At 41.2% G+C, this 16,189-nt stretch overlaps 1 protein-coding gene across 1 annotated transcript in view; it reads left to right on the forward strand.

Moving 5' to 3' along the window:
• The window catches only part of LOC120836117, a 90,640-nt gene that overhangs the window by 15,961 nt on the left and 58,490 nt on the right, over positions 1-16,189 (forward strand). The window lies entirely within an intron of this gene.

The raw sequence follows: 16,189 nt of genomic DNA on the forward strand, positions 1-16,189 counted from the left end.
AGCACTTCCGCCGTTCAAGAAAAAATAATAGTAATATCACACGAACAACCATTAAAATAAACTAAAAACGTAATAGCACACAGACTCCTATTAAAATAAAACAAAAGGAAGGCGACAATTAAGCTGTAAACTATACGAAAGTTCCAAAGTCGTTGAGCCTTACTCACAGGGTAAAGTTCTGATTCAACTCTCCGGTCGAGCACAGCAGTTTTGACAAGGGCTTGCTTGCTAGCCTCGTCGTTGAAGCCCTTCCTTGCACCGTGCGATGTTCAAAGTCCCCCAGTCGCTCCTCGCTGGCCTTGTTTTTCCGTTCAGTCCCGAAATCATTCCTTGTGACCAACACACACGCACAGACACCATTGCTCGCCGGAAGCAAAGAGTTCATTACTGCTCCTTGAACACGACGAGGTCACCACCGTTTCCCGGTCGGGAAAATGACCAGGGCATCATATTTCTAACTAAAATTTAATAAAAGAAAAAATGAACAAATAATGAACACATAAGTAACAGAAACCCGGACTAAATCATAAGAAAAAAATGAAATAACGAACACACAAATAAAAAGAGTAAAAACACAAAGGACTTACACAGAAAGCCACATTTGTTCAATTAACAATGATGTTTAAGTCTGATAAAAAAAATATTCCTGCTGCGCTAACCATAACCAATATGGTGTGTAAACTATGCGACTTTGAGCAAAGCAGGAATATTTGTGATCATAATCAAATGTCATTGCGAACTCAAAACGTGTGGCTGCCTGCCTAGGTCCTTCATATTACTATTTTTCTGAATTCTGTGTTCATTATTGTGGCTGCTCAGGACCAGGCAGAACTTGGTGGTGCTTTTTCCATTCTGACTTTATTTCGGACAGCTTTGTACCCATAGAGAGGAGCACTAGCTTCTCTACATAATCCCACCCCTTCTCCTTGGAGATACCCTCCGTGTATGCTGTAATTGGAAGAAAAAAAACAATAATCAGCAGATATACACAGTATTAGCTACATTGTTTTGTAATCATTTTTCTAAATAGGCCCCTGGCCTAGGACAACACAAGACCTTTTTTTGGGCGATGTAAAGTTTTGACACAAACAATTTGGCCCGCATTTTGGAGAACATACCCTGTAAAACTTTAAAGTGCACCATTGCGATTTCGGCATACTTTACATCACCATTGTGCTTCCTATGTGTATGACATTTAAAAGCCAAATCCGCGAACACTTCACAATAATTGATGCGTATTAAGCAGTGTGCTTTATGTGGGGCCTTTAAGTGCAAAGCATCCAAAGTGCGCGTCCGTCTGCATTTGCACAGTGTACAGAAGAGGGGAGAATGCGCGCGGACTGCTGTTTTCACTCCTTGCAGCATATAGCTCAAGGATTCTCTAATTTTGCTTATACAAGGCATTTCACTGCACAGAACGTACAAACACAAGCTTGGAGATCGCACACGCAGTCTCAAAAAACGATTACATCCCGTTTTTTTTTTACACCATAAAAAGTTGTGTAATCATAATCATAACATCAATGGGAGTACAAAAGATTGCATTAAAGTTCCCAATTGGGTCTGTTTTATACCGCACAGCCACTGTCTATACACAAGTCAACTAGCTCTAGACATACCGGTCAGCACACCACTGCTAGGCTGAATCAGATAAGTGTCACACTTGCCGAGCTTGAAGTACAGTCGTGATCTATACAAAGGTGACCAAGCAATCGTCGACTGCTCAGTACTGGGAGCATCATCCAGCAGCTGACTTGCTCTCCTTTTTAAATGCCTGGCGAACCAAGTGTGGTAAGTCGTCGGATAAGGAGAGAACGTCACCACACACGGAACTGAGCCGTTGATGCTCGCCTGTTTACCTTCATATGGATCAAGTCTCTGTCTGGCCGAAGTAGCCAGTGCGTGTGCAGCACAAACGGCTGTATTGAAATCTCAAAAGGATGAAAGTTCAGAACAGGCTTGGTAAGGTTTCACATTGCAAGTATGCCCATGCGAATTTCACTTCCTAGAACATAAAAATGCATTTCAAATTGTCACCAAAGACAAGCTGCTCTTACACAGCTGTATATATAAGGCAGCTCACCCATCAACAACTTTTGCACACTGCCATGGACCGAACCTCGGCCTGGTCGATGCTAGCTTCTGTTCGGCGAGGGCTGCACTGAGTAGAAAGGTGAAAATTGTGCCGTAGATTATGTGAAACAAACAAACAAAAGCAATCCTAGCATGCACAATTCGCTAGAGGCACTGACAAATAAAAATCAGAGCTTGGGTCAATTATGTTAACGCAATATACTTCAAACGCGTACCATGAGTGCTGGCAAAATATTTGCTGCTTTCAATCTAGATAAGCTCGTAAATCTACATGCCAAATAACAAATAACTTAAAAGCTGAAATATATTTCGATGGGACTACAAAAACCGAGGACTAGCTCTGCAAATATGGTGCTGTCTAGTACATCATAGATGTGTAGAATCGGACTACAGCGTCCCCCTTACAAAGACTGAAGCAAAACAAGTATAGAGTCTGCAGTGTCACTACAACAGAAACGATGGTATTGTGATCTCGTGGAGATAAGTTCGGAACAAGTGTGACAGGCTTTGGCATGACAAACATGCCAGTGGCATTATTCATTTTTGTATATTCTACGGTGACAGTGCAGGGAAACAATCACACAACAGATACTCAGAAAGACAAGCACACTCGCTAAACTTATAGCTCTTGTGTATTCGACTACTTCATTCTTCTCTTCAACGTCTATATAGACTTTCCAGAACGTGATAAGCAGAAGAAATATCACAAAATACAAGGAAAAAAGCGAAAGACAAGACAAAAGAAGAAAGAAAACCCTTACACATCATCGTTCTCTCTACCGCTATTGTTTAGACAGAAATTGAAGCTCTCTAATCGACAACGCTATAGAAGGACTACTTACACACTTGTCCTTCAGATGCTCTATTCTTTGCGCTTTCATTATTTCTCTTGTCTACTGGTCTGAAATCATATCTATTATGGAACAATTTTCAAAATGTGCTATGCAACCACAATCTTGACAGCAGACTCCGAAATGCTCAGCGATGACTCGGTGGTTATTATAAAAATGTTCCCTTAAACGATCATTCAAACACCTGCCAGTCTGGCCTACATACGTCTTACCACACTACTTATGTAGACCAGACTGGCAGGTGTTCAGATGATCGTTTAAAAAAGCATTTTTATAACACCCACCGAGTCGCCGCTGGACATTTGGGAACCCACTGTTCGGAGTGTGGTTGTGTAGCACATTTTGAAAATTGTTCCGTAATAGTTAAGAGTCGAGACCCATTGCCAAGAGAAATAATGGAAGCGCAAGGAATAGAGCATCTGAAGAACAAGGGTGTAAGTAGTCCTTCTATTGTGTTGTTGACCAAAAAGCTCCAATTTCTATCTTAAGGATAGTAGTGAGGGAGAGGGATGACTTGTAAGAGCTTCCTGTTTTTGTTTTTCCTCCGTTTCTTTTTTTTTCTGCTCTTTGCTTCTTTCCTTGTATATTGAGCTATTCTCCTTATCACACTCTGAAAATTCAATCTAGGCGTTGAAAAGAAGAACGAAGTAGTCGAACACACGAGAGTTGTAAGTTCAGCGCGTGTGCTTGTCTTCCTGAGTATCTGGTGTGCGAATGTTTTTCTGCGCTGTCACCATAGAATATGGTTCATCAACTCGCCCAACCATCCATTCTATCATTTCTGCAACATTAAAATGGCTCTGAAAGTGCGAGCACCTTCAGGGTGTATTCACGCAAGTCTTGCAAGTGTTGAGTTGTAGGTACAGTGCCCTGGTTGTGTCCATGTGCGATATATGACCAAATACCACAAGTACTAACACTGCAGACTTCTCCGAAAACCAATGGGCGCGGCGGCGAGCGGTAAAAGTGGTGGTGTTCACCACTCTTGCCGTTTGTTTGCTTTTGTGTGTTGCTACTAACAAGCGCACCAATGGGAAGGCTTCAGCCATTATTGGGAACACTAAATAAACAAATACAAAATACAGATACAACACACAGCTATACTGGATGCAATTAGTGACGCACTTCTGTTAGGGTTCTGTGGATATTTTTACAGCATGTAGTTGGTGAGCCATTTCAAAGTTGCGATGAGTTGCTCGCTGTAGGTGAGCAATTTAGCCAGTGCAGTATGACTGCTAGCCTGGAATCTACAACCTGCACCACGCAGTAGTGATACGCATGCCAGTACGATGCTTTCTAGATCGAAATGGGCAGGGGTTCAGACTGAACCCAGGATCCCAGGGTTCTGCAGCGCAAGCTTTCGCACCACGTGCTCCAAATGGTGTGCGCTTGCCCAGTCGGCCACCAACCCCCAAAGCAAGGCAACGCAATGCACTTCTGTAGTAAACTCAGCATTCCGCTTACGAATGAAATGCGCAGTTTCCCTCAAGGCTTTCATTCCACGTGAGTGGCAACAGAATTGCTAAAGGCCAGCCCATAAATGCAGTCTGTGTCAAAAACAATCCTAGCAGCAATAAGTTGCTATTATATTGCTAACCTTACCATGAACAGCATTGGCAGTCTTTCATGAAGCCAGGACTTCAGCAGGGGAGACTGACATTTTGTGTCGTCTCCGGTCACTCACATCAGGATGGCGAAAGTGAATGCCAACATGTAATTGGGAAAGGCTGCAGTAAGTACAAAGATGAAAACACAGATTAGAATATATGATACAAAATATCATGGACCAACTTGTAAAAGTGCACAAAAATACAAGGACAAAAATACAGGAACACGTAGGACGCAGACTGGTGTACATTCGCAACTCGATTGATTGTACACAAAAGAAAATAAGAGGATGAGAGAAATCAGAAAGGCTGTACTCGGAGAATGTGAGCTTCAGGAACCGGGATGTGAGGCAAAGATGTCAGGTAGATTGTTTTACAGACACTCTAGAACTAGCAACAGCCTTTCCATGTAGTAAAGTGGTGAGTTCATTCTGATTGAACATCTTGAAAAATAGTACCCAAAAAAACAAGGACTAAAGGCTAGGAATACGTACACTACATACGAGTGCAGACTCCCAACACGCATACATTAGAAAAGAAAAAAAAAAGAATGCGTTAGGAGCTTTAACAAAAGTTCGAACAGGTCCAAGTGGGCCGTGCTAATTCACCCATATGCATATTACTGTAAAAACAATTTCCTCGGGAGCTCAGGTAACCGACGGATGTGCGGACACCATTGGTTGCCCCATACTACGAGTAAGAAAGGCCTAAAATAATTATCTTCTATGTTTTTATAGTATCTGCTAATTATTGACGTTTTTCCTAAGAATGACATACACGAGTAGTGTAAACAGTGCATAGGTATGTGATAATCAATCGTAGATTTTAGAGAGAGATTGAGCTCTCTTTATGTACTAGCCATCTATCTGTTACCTTCACTAACATAAAAATTATGTTTGTTTGTTTGTTTTTTTAATCGGCTCTTGCTAACAGGCAAATCAGCGCGTTCCACTTGGGCCTGTGCTCGAGCCCTTCCGCATTTATATTTCTCCCTTCTCTGATTTATGCGAGTTCGTTTTGCGCTTGCATGAGGTCTATGTGTTACTTTCCCTGTCTCCTTGATTTTTTTGCGAACTATTTTTCAAGATGTTTCATTAGTACCAGCTCACCACCTTACTACAATCATGCAACAACTAAAAACAATCACAACTTGTATCATTCGCTAAAGGCAATACAAAACGAAAAAACAGGGGTTTGGTGAGGTATGTCTAACACTATATACTTACACTGAAAAAAATATAGATACCAAACACTGGCGAGACACTACCTTAATTCAGGACATGCTTGTAAATTTCTCTAGAAGCTTGTAATTAATACTTGATAGCCTCTAAAAAACAGCAGTAGGAAATAAATAAATGCTTCACCATTTAAAGCAGCCTAAGTGTTTCTGGAGCTGTGAAATTCGTTGCACGTGCGTTGGATCATACAAAACACGTGTACAGCAAATGATATTTAGAGCTCGACATTTCGCGAGGAATAAGTGCCGGCGTCAAAAATTATTTCGCCGGCACAAATTTTTGCGATCGGAAGTGGTATGCTATGCATTCATAACCATGGGGTGAATTCATTGCGGCACCAATTTTTGGCAATTCGTTTCTGATTACGAATCGCGAAAATGAAATCGTTTGGAGACGACTGGGCGGTGGAAGCTACGGGCTTGCTCGATCAATCAATCGCTGCTTTTTGTCGGGTCCAGCTCTCCGCATGCAATGGCGTCGGCGATGGAGGGGCACCGCACCGCGCGCTTCCAGACATTCTAGTTTACCAGTAAACAATACGGCAGAGGGAGGCCTTTGGGGAGGCAATCCTCCCCCATCCGCTTTGACCCTCACCCCCGCACCCCCCGTCTCCCAAAGAGTTCCGCCGCTACTGATGAACCTTGAGCGAGTACAGTCTCTGCATCGGGGAAAAAAGAAGAAAAACAGCCTCGCATAACACCATTCGCGCACAATTAAAAATACTGGTAAAAGCAAGCGATCTACAGACAATAACAAGCTTTCTGAACGCAGGAAATAAGCTAGCCCTAACGAACAGAGAAACAAACTTACTTCGGTTCCCGTGTCATCATCTTGGCTGTTGAGCCGATATGACGAAGTTCCACTTCTCACAGTCGCTTCCGTCTTTTTCGGACACGTTTGAAACTAAGGCAAACTCCACGCATCACGACTAATCGGGAAATTCAATCGTTAGCCGGTCGTGAACGTAGGCATTCAAACGCACACGGCCGATACGGCCGGCAAACCGTGCGAAACATAGGCTGTTGATTCGATGAGAATGCTTTCGTATCTTCAAAACGTTTCAAATAAAAGGATAAGCAAACCGCATTATAAAACTCATAAAAGACACAGCAATAATAAATTATTGCAGACGTCATTATTGCCATAATATTATGAATAAGTCCTGAACAAGTAGCAAAATATTAAACACGAAACTAAGTGTACAACGGTTCGAAACGAATTCAGCAGACATGTATCCTTCCAGAAAACACGCTCCGATAACCGGGCGACTTTAGCCTAGTTTGTAACGCGCTAACTTGCAGAGCGTTCGGACGTTGGTTCGAAACCCGGAAACACTCTTTTTTTATGTTGTTTTTTTATTAGATTTTATTATTTTAAATATTTTTTTACCTTCTGTATTAGTTTTTATTACTTTAAATATTTTTTTTTATCGCCTGCTTGTGTTAGTTTTTATTATTTCTAATATTTTTTTTCTCGCCTTTTTGTATTAGTTTTTATTATTTAAAATATTTTTTCTCACCTTCTTGTATTAGTTTTTATATTTTTAAATATTTTTTCTCACCTTTCTGTATTAGATTTTATTATTTTAAATATTTTCTATGTTTTTGCAGTCATCGGCACCGTTATTTAGGGTAATAATCACGGAGAAGGTGAAAACAAAAAGTGCGAGCCTAAGTTTGAATCGTTGCAAAGCACAAACCGTGGCCCTCTTGTTTTGCCGGGATAATTCATAATCGTAGGCAAACAGTACAAGTCCTCTCAAAGAAGAAAGAAATGTAATAATAATGAGCATATTGCGAGCAAAATTGGAAAATTTGTAAGTGGTAAAACTGCCACAGTAATGCAGCCGAAGTTTGTCTGAAAGCGGCCATCTTCACCCACTGTCGAATCAAAAATACCGTCATTTTAAGGCAGTAATTTAGCTGAGCTCATAGCGCGCTATATACGTATTAAGCACATCTCTTAATATTCTGACTTCCGGAAAGTAATATTTATTATGTTCTGGTAGATCAGTGCTATCCCCTGCGTGCCGCCAGGTTTTATTTATACAGGTTGCGCTCCGCAGTTTTACTTTTTTATTAGGCCTAGACACGTTTTTATTCCTGAGATTCAAGTGCAGCACGGATAATTAAACTAGCTTTCAGAAATGGCATCGTTTAACGTTGCAACAATTATTTTTCGTAGCCGTCAAGGGGTCACATTCACAAAGCCGGCAGTGTGAACATCCACAATGCAGTGGTGTTTCTCGCTTTTTTGCGTTAAAAAAAGAAGTTTTTATATTCGCGTTCCTCTGGAACGGTATGTCGTATAACATAAGTTATCAAAGCGACAGATATCGTTTGGCTATGGGAACATTCGAAATATTTCTGTTAGATAATCGTAACTGCCACAGAAAGCAGTTGATTCCCGTCTGAAATAGCATATTTTCGCACTGAATTTCGTAGAGTCATAAGCAATAAACACATCTCTTACTTTTCTAGTCTCTGGAAAGTAATGTTTATTATCGTTTTTGTAACTCAAAGCGGGTGCACAATCATGCCACGTTTTTTTTGTTTTGTTTTTTTTTCATTTTTGGGCTCCGTTATACTGTTTTTATTTTTTATCAGGGCCAAACACCTGCGTATACCACCGGACCTTAAGTATAGTACATCGAATTAAACTAGCTTCCTGAAAAAAGTAAGGTTCGGCGTTGTAAAATTTATTTTTCGTGGTGTAGGCGGTCATATTCTCAAATCCTCTGCAGCTAACTTTCTTCACCGTATTGTTTTTTTGTTTTTTTTTGCGTTTTCGCGATAAAACACGTCAGCCTTGCCATGCTGGGATAAAATACCCTAGCGTCGGCAGTCATTTAGGAAGGATTGATCAACGCAAACATTTCCACTCGCTATCCATGAATTGCCACAGTTTGTCAGAATCTCAATGACTTGACTTCATAGTGAAAAAGGCGAAAAAAATAAAACGATGCCGGTCAGTAAACGGATCTTCCATGACGGGGCTCGCCAGCTTGAACACCAAAGCGCCGATTCCGGCCAGTCACTGAACTTCCATGTAAATACTGGCCATCAAAGGATATATTAGCTTTCACATCACAAAATAATTTTAATTTTTGTGATTGTCTTCTGCTCAGATAAATTCTGGATCACGGTTAATATGAAACATACACTTAGCGCCATTGTCAAACCTGTCACATTGGTTTTTTCTTTCTGTGTTGTCTCAAAATCGTCACTAGCGACGTTTCAGACTAAATGAATAGCAGGTTTTCTTTTCCGCCAGCTCTGCATGACAGTCAATTTACCTCGTTTCTTCATACTGGCTACTGCATGTCAGGAACATTGGTGGTTTTGATAGAACCGAATTGGATGGACATCTGAGAATTCTAACTTATTAGTTATTACACTGAAGGCGACACGTACTGACACATGTAGCGATGTAGGGGTGTGATAGATTTAGAAAAAGACTTTTTTATTATAAGCACGACTACTGATTCCAACCAAGTATCCTTAATCCTAAAGTTAGATTGAACGGAAATTGTATTACCAGATGCACCACTCACTGAAAGTAACTCTGTCAAATTGCCACAATATTTCAAGATCCGTCCTCCAAGTCATGCCTAAGAAAAAAAGTTTTCATTTTTTTTATTTTTCGGCTAATATCGGTTAACACCAGTTACCGGTAAATACTTTACGGTTACGCTTACGGTTACGTTTTTTTTGTTTTTTTTTAATGTCAAATAACAATTTTGTTTCTGTTACGGTTACTGAAAATTTTCGTTCCTAAATCGTTTTCGGTTTCGGTTACGGTTTAAATCCTTGCTTTGCGTACTTATATTGATAAAAGCCCCTGAAATTGCCTGCATGTGCACCATAATAGAATGTTCAGCATGCAGGCATAAACAAGGAGACCGCAGGAAAGCTGTCAAAGATACTGAAATGACACTTTCCGATTGTGTGTACATCTAGCTGTGGCATCGAATTAGTTCTTGTTTTTGTTTGTTTTTATGTGGAGAAAATTATATAAAAAAGGTTATTTGACAGTTATCAAGCAATTATTTAAAAAAATATTTAAAAAATAACAAAACGTAGTTTAAGCATAATAATGAACAAGTATTCCAGAGTGCGTAAAAATGCTAGATGGAATCAGATGGCGATGACTTGCACAAAAATCGCCGTGATGTTGCCTTTTTGGCGCCGCATATCAGCTGGCTGTCTTCTGCGGTCTGAGCTTTGATCGACGCAGCAGCCCGTACGTACGGTATCGGGATGGATTGTTTGCAATTTGATATTTCAACCATACGCTTGAAAGTCTTCGGCATCAGACGGCTGATCCGATTTTTTTTTTTCGAACAAGATATGGCAAAGTATGGTTTGTGCAAAGCGGATATTTTCAGTCTAGACTTTGTCCAATTTGTTTTTTAACCGAATTTGACAAGGAATGGTTTGTTCGAACCGCATATTGTGTGTCTGGAATTTCTTCAATTGTACTTTGAACCGGACTCCAAAAATCACGGTTTGTTCGAACCAATTAGGAAAATCACGGTTTGTGTGAACCGGAATTTGACTGTCTGGAATTCCTCCAATTTGACTTTGAAACGGATTAGGAAATTCACGGTTAGAGCGAACCGGAATTTGCCTGTCCAGAATTCCTCCACTTTGACTTCGAACGGAATTAGGAAAATCCCGGTATGAGCGAACCGCAATTCGCCTCTCCGGAATTCCTCCAATTTGACTTTGAACCAGGTTTGAAAATTCACGGTTTGTGCGAACCGGAAGCCGCCTCTCCGGTGTGACTCCGGTTTGATCTTAGTCCGGATTTCACTTTCCGGACTGATTTCAAACCGTTATTTTTGCTAGGGTATGATTACACTGGGAACGCAATTCCTTGGAAATGGGCAAAAGAAGGCCGCCGCCTCAACACGTTGTGCGGTCGCAGCGATAGACAGAGAAACAATGTGCTGACTCGAAGATTTCGTGATAGCGAAAATGAGGATGCAACCAGGTTTCAATTAATGCTAGATATGAGCATTGCAGGTATCTATAGCTGAGTTTAGTGAATCGCGCTTATTAGTTATGCTACGAATGTTACAGAAAAGAACCGATACATCAGATACGTTAAGACCACTGCCCCTCGCGTTTCCCTATCTCTCCTCGTGTGCTGAGGTGCTCGGCTGTGGGTTATCAGGAGCACGGTGGGAGGCAAGTTCGACTACGCCCTCGGTTGCCAAGTCATACACGTATTGCTTTTTGTTTATCACGAGCTTATTGTGGCGCAGTTGGAATGTTGGTGAGTGAGGTAGGTTTTTAGCAAACTCGATAAGCTTTCTTCGAGCAATACGCGTGGCGGGCGAGAAATTTTCGCTAACAGTAACGTTCATTTCCCTCAGCTTAGCGCGTGCCGAAAGGATCTTATCTTTTATTTTGTAGCCAGAAAGCTTAACTATGATGGGGCGGCATTTGTTCGGCGTGAGTGGCCCCAGACGATGGGCGTATTCAATGGAATTTTCAGGAATGGTATCGAGTGCGTTTGTCAAAATTCTTTTCACGTGTGCCTCAGACTGCTTCCACGACTCGCGGGAGTCGGGAATGCCATAAAAGAGTAAGTTGTCACGCCGCGACCTATCCTCCAGTTCGTCGAGGTGGGATTCCATTGAGTCATGCTGAGTGGTTAGCACTTTTACCGAGTCCTGAATTTCGACCAGGTTCGTGTTAAAATTGTTGAGATAAATGGAATGAAAGGTGACGTGTCACATGACTATTTTAACTTCGGATGTGGAGCTTGTGCGTGGACGCAATTCGAGTCGCCAAATACGCAGAGCCCGCTCACAGATGCTTCGACAATGGAAAATCAGTTCAGATTGGAACGTCATATTGTGTCCCTTTTGGTAGTGGTGGGGGGGGGGGGAGGGGGGTGTTTGTTTTGGATCATTAACGTGCATTACACAAATGCGTGCCTCTGTGACACCCATCAATATAAAACCAACAAAGATGGGCGCTTTACCTCTGCACTGGAATCTTTTACTTCAGGTGCTACAAAGCTTCTACGTGCTCGGTCAACTATTCTTTTTGTTGCCCGAAGTTGACCGAAATATTTATTTCATAGTTCCCAATACACCATTCAGCAGGATTTTCTTGCTTACGATTATTTTCAACATCTGCATAAAATTGGCATGGGGTGAGCTAGGGTGCGGAGCATACATTCTGCATTGGGAGTTGTTATTTGCTTTAATGTTCCGTTAAATAACGTGGTAAAAAAACCTTACTGGAAAGAAATTGTCCTGACCTGTCAAAAAGCTGCATTGCTTTAGTGGCAAGTCCTCTTTTTTGTTGTTTCTACCACTACCGCGGGCGAAGAAACGAATGTGGGACCGCCTTCCCGGCATCGAACTGCACCATCTGTTCTTAGTAAAATTTAACGTCTACTGCAGAACAATTCAGAAAGCATCATAGCATCATCTAAAACTACACGGGAACTACAAGCTTCAATATAGAGCCTGACTGCACACTGCCGAGCACGAATTACGCAGTTGCTGCAGCTAAACTGTGTATCCAGCTACATCGCACATGCTTCACTGCGGACCTCGGACATTCCGATAGTCAACGAGAATACAAAAACGTCACATTAAAATATATCCTTGCGATATCCGAATCAATCCTAAGTCCGTGCAACGCAGGGTCACTTCTGTCTCCTATGTGGAAGCATCCCCGCCTATTGGCAGCGAAAGGCTCACTAAAGTTTTATTTCTCCGTATTTCCGCGGTATACCTACATGCGAGATCACGCTCAACTCTGAAATCGCTTTCGACCGACTTCAAATGAATGCTTGCGCGTCTGAAATCAACTTGCTCGGACCAAGGACAACGAACAATGCATGCGACAAGTTCCGACGCAGCTGGGGCCCAAACTGCTTGGGCGCTGCCATTTTACCTCTTACGTCACGTATTTGGTTTGGTCACGTGGCGATTTGTCACATTTCCATAAAATTGTGGTCCCCCTTTGGTGTTAGGGGGCTGCTCGGGTTACCTTCGTCTGCGGACCTAGATCCCGGTATATTTTTCTAAGCCCGTCTACCTCGTGGGATGAGTAAGTTATAATTAAAATGAAAAATACATGTTGCGGCGATTTCTCGAAAACTTCGTACACATCGGTATTGTTGACGGAACACTCTCAAATGTCGGACTTTGAGCAACGAGCTATAATGCGATCCTGTTTAAAACACCACATGTTGCACAGAAGCAAATGTGAATAGATTTTTCTTTGTAACTCTCAAAATATACTTAAGCGGGTGTTTTGCCAGTCTCTTAAATTTTGTAAAATGTTTTCAACACATTTTCTTATTGCTATCGCAGCCAAGTTGCCAGCGTTTCAATCTCTCCAATGCGGCGTGATGTTAAATGTTGTTAGGCGATTTTCTAGCCTTTATTTCAGTTATGTAGAACGGTTGATTAACCGTGTTTTTGAAGTACAAACACAAACAAGCATACATGTTCGTGTCACGGGACAAACAATAAGAGTACCTTTAGAGCACAAAGAGGGCTTAACATGTTTGCGAAAATGCCCTACCGCGTTCCACGTGGAGGCAACACCTATTATTGCCTCCAAAACTCTCCTTTTCGAATATATACCGTCTCGGTGCCTCGGAAAGATATGGCGGATTGCGGCCGTGATTAGCTTGCCTCCCCAATATTAAGAAGACCCAGGGTTCTAACCCACATTGTGCCCAATTCTGTCGTACAATGGCTTTCTAACCTTCATTCTTATTTACAAAGCAGGCAAACAAATATCTTAGCTCATATTTCGCTGTTGTTTGCTCGATGCACGGAACTTGAAGCTGCGTTAGAGAAATTATATTTAAACATATCTAACCTGGTAACTTTTAAAACACAAACAATACGCCACAAATATCGTGTCGCGTGATAAGCTGTTATTAATATTAAAAAATACAAGAAAGTGGAACAATTATTGAAAAAATATTCTTTCTATTTTACCATTAGAAATATTTCAATATTTGTTTTGTTTTTTTATTTTTTACTTCGGGACCTTGAATTTAACATATTTTGTATGCATTCTCGCTCGTGCTATTCCAATTCGTTGCGGAAGAATCAAACCAACTTTTGTCCAATTGCAGGCTTTAGGATCAACGCGAGCCGCTTTTGATTAAGTCCACAAAAATCGTTCTCTCGACATATCGCGTTGCTATTATCTACAGGGGTGCAGCTGGGTGGTGAATGAACCTACAAGTAAAAATACCTCGTAAAAAAACTGTATTGCTCAAACTGTAAAATTTCATGACCATGCTCACCTGGTTGTGTGCGCTGCCGAGAGATGGCGGGAGTGTGTTACGCCTTGACCCATTATCTCTGCATCAAGAATAAGAAGTCATGATTTACTTTAATTCCAGGTTTCCTATTTCTTTTTATAAATAAATTGTCGCATTTTCAGAATTGTATATTGGAGAGACGCGCGCCGGCGTACTAGAAGCTTCTTAAGGTAATCTACAAAGTTCGGCACCTGCGCGCTCGACACTTCTGACATCTGTCGGTGGCACGCAAAGCTTAGAGTACAGCTGGGCGAGCAAAGACATGACATTTCGGATGCTGCCGTAGACTGCCCAAAACAGGTTTTTCTTTTTTTTTTCTTTTGTTTTAGGGGATAATTCCATCCGTTTATATTTTCACCCCAAGTTTCCACCACGTAGTCTCACCTCTGCAGTAAATAGCAGCGTTATACCCGAAGAAACCAATTTTTGCGGACCGTCCAAAGTGGCTTTGAAGAATTGGTGCACATAATGAATTCGCAAGAAAACATAACCGTGTTTTTTTGCCTCGAGTAAATAAGCTATGCATTGCAGAAAGCTCAAACGGTGTAAGAATGTGACGCTAGCGGTTGGGATTGAACGCGAAAATTTGACAAGGTTACGTTACCTGGGTCAGATAGTAACTGAGAAAAAACGAACTTCTTTGTGAGCCGACGCCAGTCTAAACTTTATATTGTAAAAACGAGAAATTTCACTGTGGGCGGCTGGAGCATCTATTTCAATTAAAAAAGAACTTGTAAGCAAGAATAAAACATCCTTTCTTTCTGACAAGTGTTTTCGACTGATATAAATTGCACAATCGTCCAAAATGTCGAGTTTTGTATTGGCAATGTTAGGGTTAGGTGGACGTCGACACCTAAAGAATTTTACAGCGAAGCTCCGCATTTCATTTCATTTCGTTTCATTTCATTGTCCTCAAAGGCATCTGGCGATGCCTTCCATGAGCGGGGATAGCAAAAAATGGGGAGAAGTCGCGACATACACATTACATGAGTAAAGAATGATCTTCAACTAGTTTTCACATAGAAAAACACAGCAAACGCCATACACTCAGAATGCAAACCAACAGTTGAACATAAGCGAATTCCGTACTCTAAAATACAACAAAAATAACAATGGGATAAAAGGCGAATATTATGAATACAAAAGGACATCAGGGAGCAAAAATTAACAAAACAGTTCTTCACACCTCTGCTTAAATCGATTGCGGTCAGATAAAATCACAACGTCGTTGGGAAGACTATTCCAGTCTTTCATAGATAATGCGAGTGGAGAAAACATGAACAAGTACTTATATAGTGGTACATTTCCAATATCCTGGCTCAAAAATGAATATTGGAAATGTGACATGTTTTTCTTTATTGTGACAGTTAATACACGACATTTACTGGAGTTTATTTTCATTAGCCAGGTAGTACACCACTCGCTAATTTTGTTTAGGTCTTTTTGAAGAATTGCATGATTACTGGGGCGGAAATTTTTTGATGGACAGCACAATCGTCAGCAAAAAGTCTGATCGTTGACTCGATATTCGCAGGGAGATCATTGATATAAACTAAGAAAAGCAAAGGTCCGAGAACACTTCTTTGAGGTACTCCAGAAACCATGGGCACATGTGAAGAGACACTATTGTTTACCATTACTGACTGAGTTCTGTCGATGAGAAAAGCCGATATCCAGTCAAGAATGTGGGGGTCGATTCGGAGATGACAAAGTTTTGAAATTAAACGATTGTGTGGTACTGTGTCAAACGCTTTCGCGAAGTCAATGAATGTAATATCGGTTTTTGTTCCAGCGTGAGTATTTAAATGCAAATCATGTACGAATTCAATGAGCTGAGTGTTACATGAGTAGTTTTTCCTCAAACCGTGCTGATCATTTAAAAGAAAAAGTTGATTTGATCCAAGTGTGCCCTGACGTGCGTAAAACTAACATGTTGCATTAGTTTGCACGGGACACTTGTGAGGGAAATAGGACGATAATTCGAGGGGTTTGATGAGTCACGTGATTTGAAAATGGGTTTAACGATTGCAGAACGCCAATCGGGGGGAACATGTCCCGAAACTAGGCTCTGGTGAAATAATTGTGG

Source organism: Ixodes scapularis, unplaced genomic scaffold, assembly GCF_016920785.2.
Source record: "Ixodes scapularis isolate PalLabHiFi unplaced genomic scaffold, ASM1692078v2 PGA_scaffold6__148_contigs__length_123643588, whole genome shotgun sequence".
NCBI lineage: Eukaryota > Metazoa > Arthropoda > Arachnida > Ixodida > Ixodidae > Ixodes > Ixodes scapularis.